The sequence below is a fragment of the Protopterus annectens genome, chromosome 6.part0 (assembly GCF_019279795.1).
Source record: "Protopterus annectens isolate FY-2018-M chromosome 6.part0, PAN1.0, whole genome shotgun sequence".
Lineage (NCBI taxonomy): Eukaryota > Metazoa > Chordata > Ceratodontiformes > Protopteridae > Protopterus > Protopterus annectens.
The window spans coordinates 421,477,385-421,490,695 of record NC_056737.1 but is presented as its reverse complement, the minus strand read 5'-3'; the positions used below and the strand labels follow the sequence as shown (position 1 = coordinate 421,490,695).

The 13,311-nt window shown below is 43.5% G+C and overlaps 1 protein-coding gene across 1 annotated transcript in view; it reads right to left on the bottom strand.

The window, feature by feature from the left end:
* The window catches only part of PACS2 (phosphofurin acidic cluster sorting protein 2), a 1,734,969-nt gene that overhangs the window by 404,385 nt on the left and 1,317,273 nt on the right, over positions 1-13,311 (bottom strand). The window lies entirely within an intron of this gene.

The following is a 13,311-nucleotide window of genomic DNA, read 5'->3' as shown; positions in this document are numbered from 1 at the left end:
CTGAAAAAACCAAAAAAATATGTCTTGTTTTCCGCCTTACTAAGCTAGAATAGTCCAGTTTCAGAGCTTGCTGATCCCTGGGCTTTGTTTGCAGTTCCTGTTACTGAATCTTTACCTAATTTGGAACAGAGGAAGTTCCCTTGCTTACCAGTGGGAGTGGGAAGCATTGAGCTGCCTGTTGGTCCAGTTTTGTGAGGTTTCAGCCAGCAACTTGTAGTTTATTGGTCGTTTTGGGCCAGTTCCTAGCTTCTTTCAGCCCCCTGATATAAAAACGCTAAACACCGTTTTTGGCTTGTACCTACTCAGCACAGATCCTCGTGGTGGCCAGCAGAGTAATCCAAGCTTCAGAGAGCTAAAAAAGCGACTTTACCTGATTTAAGTATAATTTTTGTGGCTTTCCACTTCTATTTATCTAGCAACTGTATTTAGCCTGCTTGCTGATACATTGTTACTGTTTTTCTGCATTTATTCTGTTTTGCACTTGTTTCTCAAGTTGTTACTTTTAAAATCTGTAACTGTTGCAAATTGTTTGTGTAGGCTGTGATAGCCGATTTATAGCATTTATAAGTGTTTACTGTATCTGTTTCTGCTTGTTTTCTGAAAAAAAAAAAAACAAAAAAATATCTCTTGTTTTCCCGCCTTACTAAGCTAGAATAGTCCAGTTTCAGAGCTTGCTGATCCCTGGGCTTTGTTTGCAGTTCCTGTTACTGAATCTTTACCTAATTTGGAACAGAGGAAGTTCCCTTGCTTACCAGTGGGAATGGGAAGCATTGAGCTGCCTGTTGGTCCAGTTTTGTGAGGTTTCAGCCAGCAACTTGTAGTTTATTGGTCGTTTTGGGCCAGTTCCTAGCTTCTTTCAGCCCCCTGATATAAAAATGCTAAGCGTCGTTTGGCGGTTTAGCGATTTAGGAGCTGCTACCGTTGCACACTAGGGCAGCGTCGGTTAAGCAGATTTAAACTATTTGGGCTACCTAAATTCCACTCTTCAAATTTTCCCTTAAAGCTACCTTCCTCGAACTATACTACTGATCTAATCAGCGTATACTATAACTAAAAAGATCATCTCTACTTGACTCCAAGTAGACTATTCTCTATCTGTTAAGCCTAGCACTTGCTCCTACAGTACTTATTACCTTGATACGGTGCTCTTGTCATAGATAGTACCCCAAAAGGCAACCCCATTTCTCGGTCATCCACGTCCCGGAATCTTCTTTAAAGTTTTTTTTTTTGTCTATTCCTTCTAGCATGTCGAGGAATCAGTTGCTAGTGTCCTCTCCTGCTCAGCTGGTGAACCTGGGAATATTGAGGCAATGTTACAATTGCCTCATGTACCTGAACAACCCTCTCCTCCTCCCACAAAACACAAATACATGCGAGAGATGCAACTATACAGCCAAACTGGAGGCTGAGCTCTCTCAACATAGGACTGGCAAGACCAGTCAGGAGGAGAAGGTTACCACACACACTATAGACCCAGTCTCACATAGTACCATCACAACCTCAGATCATACACATAAACACACAAAGACATACTCGGAGGCTCTGATCAAAAATCTACCAAAACAGCAGAGGCCACCAAAGCAGACACCCAAACAACCACCACCTCAGAACACATCACCTGCAACACATAGACCTCACAGTCAGAGTGTCAAACAGTCACAGCCCTTAAGGCCAAACAAAATGCCAGACACACTAGTCATTGGTGACTCCATAGTCAGACACACTGACGTCCCGCTCACCAGACTGAGTAAGGAGAAGGTCACAGTAAGCTGCCTGTCGGGCGCTAGAATCCGCCACATAACGCAAGCACTCAGGTCTCTCAACAGCAGGTACAAATACGACTCAGTCATTGTCCACGCTGGTGTAAACGACCTGAGACGTACCTCCTTGGACTACATGAAAAGAGACATCGAGGAGCTCTCTGATTATGTAGCCCAGGCAGGTATGACCCTGACCTTGAGCAGTATCCTACCTTCACCAAGAATGTTGCCACAATACAGAGATAAGATGATCAGCTTTAACAACTGGCTTAAACACTGGTGTCATTCAAAGGGGATCCAGTGTCTGTCTGCCTGGGATGACATGCTGGGCAAGCCACGCTGCTTCACAAGGGACGGCTTGCACCTGTCACCCTGGGATTCGGATATTGGCAAAGGCTCTTGCCACCCCATAGTGCCTTTTAGGCAAGGCTCAAATTCTAAACCTACCACCCTAGAACACAAAAAAGGAAAAAAACCAAGGGTAATGCTGCTCAATGCCAGAAGTCTGAATCTCAAAATGCATGCACTCGAGGCCCTTCTCAGTATGGAGAACATCGATGTCTGTGCTGTGACAGAAACCTGGTTCAAGGCTCCTGAGAGCACCCCAGCACTATCAGGTTTTACCTCATATCATGCGTTCCAGCCCCAAAATCCGGACAATACCAAGAAAGGAGGGGGTGTATCCATATTCATCAAGGACTCCCACACCTCAAGACTGGTTGCAACGCACGATGCATCGGAGACCATCCAGGTGCAATTAACCATAGGCAAGACTGCTCTGCAAATTGTAGCATGTTACAGGCCACCCTCACAAACTCAGGAACCTCATATGACCTTCCTGAAAACACTAGAGGGGATAAATGTATCACCAAACACCATCATACTAGGTGACTTCAACTACCCTAATATAGACTGGGAACACTACTCAAGCCCAAACACCCTAGCCCAAAAGTTCCTGGAATTCATAAACTCAAATGCCATGGAACAACTAGTTACCATCCCCACAAGAGGAGATAACATACTTGACCTCATCATCACGAACATGGGAGCACAATGTTCAACACCGGAAGTATACCCCTCACTGGTGAGATCAGATCACAAACTAATCTCGCTGGAGGTCCTCATCCCACCCCACCTGAAATAAAAAGACCACAGTAAAGAACTTCTCAAAGCCGACTTCACACTTCTAAAGACTAGTGTGGTCTCCTTTAAGGCCCCGAGGCGGAAAACAGTACACATGCCGCTGAATCACTTACAAATGCCTTCTACCAGCACCTGCAGGACTGCATGGATAAGGCAATCCCAAGCAAAACAAAGACTCTCTGTACCAAAGGCAAGCGTCCAGTCTGGTGGACCCCAGCCATAAACAAACTCTACAACAAAAGGAGGAAGCTACTACAAGATAGAGCAAAATCCTTAAAAGGTAAGACACCCTTGATCACTATAAGTAAAAAACTAAGAGCTCTCATAAAATCATCCAAAGCAAATTTTGAGAGAAAAATAGCTAAAGACTCAAAGACAATCATAAGGCCTTCTTTAGCTATGTTAGAAACCTGGGAGGAAACTCCCAGATATGCTCAGAACTAGTTCAAAATGATGTGAAGATTACTGATCCTACGGACATTGCCAACATACTGGCTGACAGGTTCAGTGCAAACTCCCCGCCCCCCAAAGGAGAGATATCTATACCAAATGATTGCAGCCCCCAAACATCTCCAACGCCCAAGTGAGAACTGCTCTCTCCAAAGCAAAAACACAGCATCCATGGGACCTGATGGTGTCCCCGGCTGTGTGCTCCACGAACTCAATGAGGAATTAAACCCACAGCTAGGACAGCTGTTTAATCAGAGCCTTACCTCTGGATACGTACCCAGGGAGTGGCGCACTGCAACTGTGGTCCCACTTCACAAAGGCGGTGCCTCCACCGACCCTGGAAATTACCGGCCCATTAGCTTGACAAGCCTTATCTGCAAAGCCATGGAGAGGATCATAATGGACCTCATAAATAAAGACATAGGAATTTGCAGACTTTGGATCCAACCCAGTTTGGCTTTGTCAAAGGCAGATCATGCCTTTTAAACTTGGTTGACTTTTTCAAAACAGTCACCAAAGCCATTGATGAGGGAAAGGCAGTCCATACAGCCTACCTCGATCTGGCGAAGGCCTTCGATACAATACCCCACTCGGGTATCATTGAAAAACTCATCAGCTTAAATATTAACCCATACATCACAAGATGGGTTGCAAACTGGCTGAGTGACAGAACCCACAGGGTCAGAGTTGCTGGCGCCATGTCAGACTCAAAGCCTGTCACAAGTGGTGTCCCACAAGTCTCAGTCCTAGGCCCACTCTTGTTTGGCATCTACTTCTCCGAAGTACAAGCAAACACAGGAGGGTTATGGCTGACAAAGTTTGCAGATGACTGCAAACTGGGCGCCATAGTAGAAAACACATCTGACACAGATATCCTTCAGAAGGGTCTCACAGAAATGGATAACTGGTGCCAGAGCCATGGCCTAAAGTTAAATGCCAAAATGCATAGTCATACCCTTCGGGAAAAACAAGGTTACCCTAGCTACCAAATAGGTGGCAATCCACTGAGCACAGAAGAAGTTATCAGGGACCTGGGGACCCAGGTTGATAGTAGTCTGTCATTCGACACCCATGTAGCTAAAGTAGTTAGGAAGACCTTCTACATTGCCCACCTTATCATGAAGGGATTCTCATCTAGATCAAGGGAGGTCATTGTCTCCCTCTACTCATCACTCATCAGACCAATGATTGAGTACAATGCCCCATTCGAATGTATCTGACCCGACACTTGCAGCAGCTGGAGAGGCCACAAAGTTCCTCACCAAAAGGATAAAGGGTCTCAAAAATCTGTCCTATGCTGCCCGACTGAAAGAACTCCAGCTCTATTCAGTCGCGCTCAGAGGTGACCTTTGCCTAACATACAAGGCCATGTCAAACCCAGATTTGATGAATATGCTTCACCTCAAAAAATCTAGATCCATCAGAGCCACAAGGGCGGAGACTTAAACCTCGACACGGCTATTAATAGGACGTGCTGGAGGGATAGATTCATCACCCAAAGACTCCCTATGCTGTGGAACAAAATCCCGGTATATGTGAGGCAGAGCACCTCGCTGACCTTGTTCAAGAGAAATCTTGACCAATGGATGGGAGATCGCAGATATACCCCAGGGATTACCTCAGTGTCACTGCTCGACAGAGGCACAGCAAAATAATGGGTATAGTTCCCCATACTAAAGGGGTGGCGTAAGCCACAAAACTATGGGCTAGGCTTGTAAATGCCCTTGGGCAGATAGCCTAGTATGAACCTATGAACCTATGAACCTATGAAATACTGTTTATGTTTTGAAGTCCATCTATTAAGATGCTCAACATAAACATGACTCTGCAAGGAAACAGTTGAACATTACTATTATGAAATTCAGCAAAGCGTTTAGCCACTGCAATACTACTGACCCTGAGATGTTCCTGAATGTGTGTTAAACACCTAATTGTACTGTAATAAAATGTTTATCACAACTGCAAGATGTTATCCACACTTATTTCTGTTGAGCACACAGAAATAAATAAAATCCTATGATTCTCAATAGTATTTCTATAAATTTGAGAATACTGGCAGACATCAAAGACATTTGAATGTAAGAAAGTGGTGTCAACAAAACACTAACCTAAGTGGTAAATAACTTCTAACAAACATTATTAGCTAAATTCTGTCCATTGTAATATGATACTGTGAATGTGCTAGGAAAACATGTTTTCAGGTTAGGATCATATAATAAAATGTACCAGTTCTGTTACAGAACACATAATATTGCTTCAACTAAAGTTCTCAGTTTCAATACTAAAGTGAAAAAAAAATACTTCCAATTACAAGTGAGCAACAAGATATCTTGGAAAGCTGAGAAGACATAGCATGCAAAAACCAGCATTTCCTAACTCCTGTCATTCTTGAATGAAAGGCTGCAGAAGACCCTTCTTTCCATACAATAAGGTACTCTGGTTTGCATGAATTATGATAATAAAGCAAATGAACGCACATCATCACCTTTGTATCTCGACATTTTAAATGTATTTGGCAAAAAATTGAAAAACAATTGTGGAAACCACCACCTAAAAAGGTGCAGATGAGCCACAGATTGCAAGGCACAGAGGAATAAAGCCCTGATTATAACCCTGACAACCTGGGTTCAATTAGCATATCAGATACTGGAGGAGATAATGACAGAAGAAGAAGGAATGATGAGGCAATATCTGCTCACCTCTTTCAGGGGGTAAACCATAGGGGGATGCTGTGGGTGTGCCACGATTACATAAAACTATGATGATACTGAAGCCATTACAAGTGGTGGCTGCAGAAGTAGGTGAACAGGCACAGAGGCATACCACCATGTAAGCAGGAACAGCTCCCTTGTAGAACCACTGTGTGGCCACCTAAGCACCATGTTGTTGGTTAAGGACCATGACAAAAGATCTCTCATAAAGCAGCAAATATGACACTACAGGGTAAACTCATTCCTTTCTACCTCCAATTGTGGAGGATTCCCCGATTCCCTTCTTACTTTATCAAGCCATCTCAGGGGCTGGCAGCCCATGGTTCAGAAGGGAAGGCAGTTTACACAGGACAGGGAGAGAAAGCGCATCTGGCAGCAGGTGGTCAGCTGACATAAGAAGAGAACAAAAAAGAAAAAGGTACAATTTACGGCATATTTTAAAACATTAAATGTAAGGAAACACTTTAATATCCTGTGTCTCAATAAGCATTTTAAAAGTACCATTAAAAAAAGAGAAGCATAGTACAATTGAGTAAGAACTTGCCATAACAGTAGATGTCCTACTGATCACTGTTGCAGTATTCCTGAAATACGGGTTGTCACCACTGACGTCCAAAGCTTTACCTTTCCTGAGGTTGTATGTCTGATGCATAATCTCAATTTATATGCATTGGGGTATGAAGTATGACCAGGGATCCTCAGGCTATCTCCAAGCCAGTGGCCTGAAGACTATTGAGAGAGGGAGTTTGATCAGTTAGGAGTGGTGTAGCTTGAATAGGTAACCCCCCCATTCCCATGTAAGAGAGTAGAGGTGAAAGCAAAGGGGAGATTAATACAAAAGTAGAAGTGAGGTAGAGAAGAGAGGATGGGATGGAATACTGCAACAGTGATCAATAGGACAGCTACTGTTAACGTAAGTTCTTACACAACTGTGCTATATCAAGACTGAAATCACTGCTGCAGTATTCCTGACATATGGGTAATTCCCAGAAATGAAGGAAGGAAGGGTGGTTAGCTACTGAGTAGAAGAATTGTCTAGCAATCTGGACAGGAATAACCTTGCAAAGACTGCCCAGGACCTGGAGAAAGCATCAGTTTTTTACTGTTTGGTAAAGGTGTACAGAGGACAAAGTAGCAGCCTCCAGGATAGAATTGGAATCTACTCCTGGGTGAAAAGTCCCTAAGGAAGTCACAGCCCTAGTGGAATGTGCTTTAGGGCAGGCAGCAAGGTCTTACCATAGTGTAACTAGCAGAAAGAGATGGCCTTAGAAAGCCAAGCTGCAATAGTTTGTTTGGAGAACTGCTGGCCCAGCTTAGGGATCATACATGACATAAATAGCTGGTCAGTCTTCCAGAAGGATTTAGTTTTGTCCAGAGAATAAAAGATCCCCCCCTTCGTTCTGTGGATTGGAAAAGAAGGTGGGTAGGCAAATAGCCTGATTGAGGGACATCTTGTTCACTGCCTTAAGCATGAATGATTGATTAGTCTTAAGAGTCACCCTGTCTTTTCTTTTTTTTTCAAAAGAAGAAAAGGGGGAATGGCCATGAGAGTTTGCAACTCAGAAACCCTCCTAAACAAGGTGAGAGCCAAGAGAGGATAGTTTTCCACATACAGAATGTTAGAGATGCAGATGATGCTGGTTCAAAAGGAAGCAATATAAGCTTTTCTAGTAGAAAATTAAGATCCCAAGGGGAGAGATTGGTTTCCTTGGTGGGTTAAGATGTAGGTCACCCCTGAGGGGAAAAGAGCTCTACATCCACTTTAGCCACACGTGAAGGGCTAAGGAGGAGGAAGGCAATTGGAGTAACAGGTGAGCTTTTAATAAAAGAGCATGCCAAACCTGATTAAAGTAGCTCACACAGATAATGTAATACAGCTGAAACCTGTGATAACAGTGTCTCCTGACTATGTTTGAGACTCCAATGAGAAAACTTTTTCCATTTAGCTGTGCAAGGTTCTCTATTACTGGGTCTCCTGGCTTCTTGTAGGACTTGAATGACCTATTTAGAGAAGAAGTGTCTTTGATGAATTCAAATCCTACAATCCAGAGGGACAAGTTGAAAAGGCATCTGTCCTCTAGGCTGCGGACAAGAGTCCCTTGTGCAGAACTGGGGGAAGCTGATGGTTCGTTGCTGATGCACAGAAGTTTATCTGAGGCATGTCCCACTGAAGGGTTATCATCCAGAAAACCTATCTTTTCAATGTCTATTTATGGGGGTCCTCCTGCCAGTGGCTTAGGGAGTCTGCTAGCACACTATCCTGAGAAGGATTTTACGTAGTTGTGAGTATTACGTCCATCTGGGTGGCCAAGCTCCATGCCTCTTGTGCTAACCTGCACAGTTGGTAAGACTTGGTGCCTCCCTGTTTATGTACCACATGACTGTGGTGTTGTCTGTGTACAATAGGAGTGGCCCACGTTTCCAAAGGTAGGTTGAAGAGCTTGTAGAAGAGCCCTCATTTCCTTCACATTAGTATGTTCCTTCAGGAAATGAGGTTGCCACTTTTCCTGCATTGGGTGTGATCCTGTCCATACCCCCCCATGCCTTAGTGGAAGCATCTGTGTGAAACTGTTGGAAGAACAGGAGGTAGTGGGAATGGCAGTCTTGGGTTGAGGATGACCTGTCTCTTATACCAAAGCAGCTCCTTTTTGAGAAAAGGGAGGAGAGGAGAGGAATCAGGGTGTCCTAGGTGTGACAGTGCTGAGACAACACAGATTTTCAGGGGGATTATGTTCAGCCATTAAATGAAAGTTACATCAAACAGCTAATACTTGAACGTTAACCATCATACTTTAATATTACCGAACACACTTATACTTGAACAAAATCATCAAATGGCCATAGTTGGCCAACATAGTGGATCTGCAATGAACTACTTATTGGTAACTTAGCTATAAGAAAACCTGCCCTTTCCCCAATTTAGTGCTACCTCAGAGTAGGTGTATATAATTAGCAAAGGTGTGGGGGCACAGCCCCCACCATAAGTAGTGTATAATGTTCAGAGAATACTACTTACTTAACTAAGTTACCAGTAAGTAAGTAATATGTTGCTGTTCCTCTAAGTTGGCCAGGTACCACTGGATTTTCCTCATGTGAAGTCTGGCCAAGGGGAGTATAGGGATGGCGGCTGCCATGAACCCCAAAGTTCTTGGCATCTCCCTTGCTGAGCAATTGGTTGCAGAGGGGAGATTTTAGAAAAAATACATACTGTGAACTTTCTCCTGGGGTGGAAGAAATGTATTTTCTGTGTGTTCAGTCTGCAGCCCAGGAAAACCTGATCCTGTGTAGGGACCCATGTGGGATTTTTTGTAGTTTACAATGAAACCCAGACCTGTCAGCAGTTAGAGGGTGGAGTGTAGATGGTGAAGAAGAATTTCCAGAGAGACGGTCTGCAACAATAGGTCATCCAGGTAGGGAAAATTTGGATTCCCTGAGTGTGACAGAAAACTACTACTGAGGCCAGACACTTTGTGAACACTCTTGGAGCAGTAAAAAGATTGAAAGGCAGAGCAGGAAACAAAAAATTTGAGGAATCTCCTGCAAGAAGGACAAATTGGTATGTGTGAGTAGGTGTCCTTCAGATCTAGTGACACTAAAAGCTGGGAGGAAGGATGAAATGCAGAAGAATGTGAAGACAGAATTTTGAAAGATGGTACCTTCAAGTAAGTGTTTAACAGAGACAGGTCTAAAATGGTTCTCCACTGCCCTTCCTTCCTTGGCACAAGAAAAATTCCAGTCAAAACCCTTTTCCCATGAAGCCCTTTGGGACTTGCTTGATGTTGCCCTGATTCAACAGGTCTTAAGTAATGGGGGCAAGAAAAGATATTTGGTTGCAAGGAGGTTATGACATGCCTTTCAGAGGGGGAATATTTCCCAATAAATGGCATAACTGTCCTTGATGATGGACAGGAGGCACTTGTCTGTTGTAATAGCTTTTCACCTGGCCAGGGTGAGTGGCTGTCTTTGGGAAAGAGGAGTAATGGGGCTGACGGCAGGGGGAGGGGTGCAGCACAGGGATTCAAAATTTTGTTTCCAAAGGGAGGCCTCCCTGATGGAGGTTCCTTATAGAGTTTGTCAGAGTACATTTTTCTGGAGGGGTTTCTGAGCTGTCCTAGAATACCTTCTAATGAAGGCGATGGGTGGTTCCTATGGTATCCAGTAACTGAGGAGAACAGAAACTGTCTGTATTCTTTCATAGTATTACCTTGATCTTGGAGAGTTTTCAACAGACTGGCAGCCTAAGACCCATGGTAAGTATTTGTTCAAAGGAGAGTCTACAAGTTTTGATTTGAAATCCTCAGGGATAGGCCGACTACAAAGCCATGCATATCTGTGAACAACAGATCCAATGGCAGCTGTCTCAGAAGCAGCATCTACAGCATCATAACTGCACTTAATGCAGTGACTGGTTATTTGAATGGCCTGGGATAACAAGCACTGCCTTTGATGATTAGACTCTGCTGTGTGAAGGTCCAACATAACTTTAAGGAATGCAAGACTGTGATCAAGTACTTTGTCATTTAAGTCCGGTAGTTAATTGCCCTAAAATCAAGGGTAGCAGAGGTGTAAACCTTCTTTCCCCATCTATCCATAGCTCTATTATCTTTGTTCATAAGTAGGGCAGAAGTTTAGAGGGCTTATCCAAAGAAAGAGAGAGAGAAAGATACTGCAGAGGGGTCTGCCACTAGATTCTTGTATAAACATTTTAGGTCATCAGGCATCTTGTAAAACCGGTCTGTTTTTTTTATAACCTGGTGGTTGAGAATCGGGTACAGAAGAGGTGGACTGAAAGGCATCCTGGAAAGCCTCAAGGACAGGAGGGACTGGAGAAGAGGCTGGGATACTCATCTCCAAGAGGTTGTAATGCCTCCTCTGAACATTAGAAATCTGACTGGATTGCCTTTCAGTGTGTTTAGTAATGTTCTGGATAGTCTCCCCAAAGCTTCCTCAATAGGGGAATCCTGTGAGAGAAAGCCCTCTTCATCAGAAGACAGTTACCCTGGAGAATGCAGCTGAGGGGAGCAGTCTAGATAATGGTCAGAATCAAAGTCTTGTTCTTCAGAAGAGGAGGAAACCAGGGTAGGTTTTTGAAGCATAACCTGTAGTTGTGGAGATCCAGACAAGGGAGAGTTTCAAAGACATAACAGCTTGAACAACCCCTGTTTTGAGTCCACCTGCTTCTTTTCCCTAGCTGCTGAAGGACAGGCCATATTCCTAGTCTTCTACTTTTTCTTTTTAGGTGTGACATCCACCTGGATGACAGATGGAGGTTTGGAACACTGTCTAACATCTATTACAGAGCCTGGGATTTCGTCAACTAAATTTTGAGGGGTGCTATGAGGCCCCTTTGAAATAAGTCACAGTTCACTGGACATATCAGCAGTCTTCAAGGCTTCAGGGCATACGGCAGGGTCTTGGTAGTGGGCACCTGAGAGGTAATCTGGTGTATTGCGGGTTATGGAACCTCAATGATACATCAGAGTCTGAAATGTTGGCCTGCAGCCCCATTCAAGGCCTCTTTAGCTTTTTTTTAGTGGCAGAGGAGTGTCCGAGGATGTGGTGTCAGCTAATTTGAATGAGGCCAAGTGGTTAAGATGCTGGGTCTCTATGAAGGTGTTGACAGTGTAAAGCTTCGACCTAAGGGTTTTGGGATTGAATGATTGACGGACTGAACTAGGCAAAAAAATACACTTTGTATGTATGTCCATGTACAGAATCTACCTACTGCACTTACACTTACCCCATCCCAACTGAATCTAACAACTTTTACCAAATAGTATAAGTGAAAAGGAATCCTCCCCAATGGGGCACTTATCTGCATAAACTATCAAAGCAAACGTACCAATGAACCAATGGCAATCAGACCACAGATGCACAACCTGCATTTGGGCTGACAGTGAAACAGTCTGAGGATCCATTGTCATACATCCACCTTTTTATCCCAATGCATATATGCTGAAATCATGCATCGGATGTATAATCTCTGGAAGGTAAAGCTTTGGTACCCTGTCCGGATATCAGCGCTGATAACCCATATGTCAGGAATACTGCATCAGTGATTTCAGTCAGGACATTTATTTATTGACATCTGATTACAGGGAAAGTCTTACTGGATAAAAGCCTATTTTCAGTGGAGGCCTGTGGAAAAAAGCTTCAAATTATTACAAAACATTTTAAGAAAATAATTTTATAGTTTTCAAAAATAAAACAAAAACATCTGCAGTTTAAATAATTATAACAAATTAGACATAATATAAAAGCATTGGTTAAGAATCGATACAAGGTAAATGATAATCATTTAATATTTAGAGGCATTTTAGACAGTTTGTAGATGAATTAAAGGTAAGTTTGTCTAACACAAATAGGAACTGGAGGAAAATAGGCTGATGGTATATTTAGATAGAGAAAGTCAGAGAACAAAATTAGACAGCAGTAAGGAAGTAAATGAATAAAGGGATAGTAAGGAAGTATAAGGAATGACAAGGTACTTGTTAACATTTAGGGATATAGGTTATCCTGGTTTTGAGCAGTGGCGGCTCATGATATAGGACTGCAGCCCCCCAGCTGTGACCACACAATGATACATTCCTAGATTTCCCACATAAAATCTGGACTGCTGCCTTGACAGTCCGGATTCAGGAAAAAGGCAGCAGACTGCTAATTCCCCAAAAGTCTATGCTGTGCTAACCGCATAGACTGGAAGGGGATCGGACTGCAAGGTCTGCAGTCTTGAATGTTGGAACGAGCAACAGGAACCGGAAATCAGAATTGTGCATTCAGGCAGGTTACTGCCTTGAAGTTAGCTGTTGGGTTGCTGTGTCTGATTTATTGCTGCTACCTTGAACAAAGCTAAAGCTAGGTTAACTGCTGTGAAAAAAAGCTAAAGAGTGCTGCTGACTTGAGTTGAATGGAGGAGTTTTCTGTGTGCCTTGGGTTATTGCCGTAAACGGAAGTTTGCTACGAACAGGGTAGCTTCACTGGAGGCTGTCTGGAGTTAAGTGTGAAGAGTTTGCTGCCTTGAACAAAGCTAAAGAGTGCTGCTGCTGTGAACGGAGTTTGCTACAAACAGGGTAAGCTAAGTGTTTGCTTGAGTTATTGCCGTGCTGGAGAGTCAAGTGTGAGGCGTTTGCTGTCTGCTGTCTGCTGCTGTGAACAGAGTTCTGTGGTTAAGGCCATTCTGACGTGAATGGAGTGTCTAGGAACGAATGGTGTGTGTGTGTGTGTGTGTGTGTGTGTGTGTGTGTGTG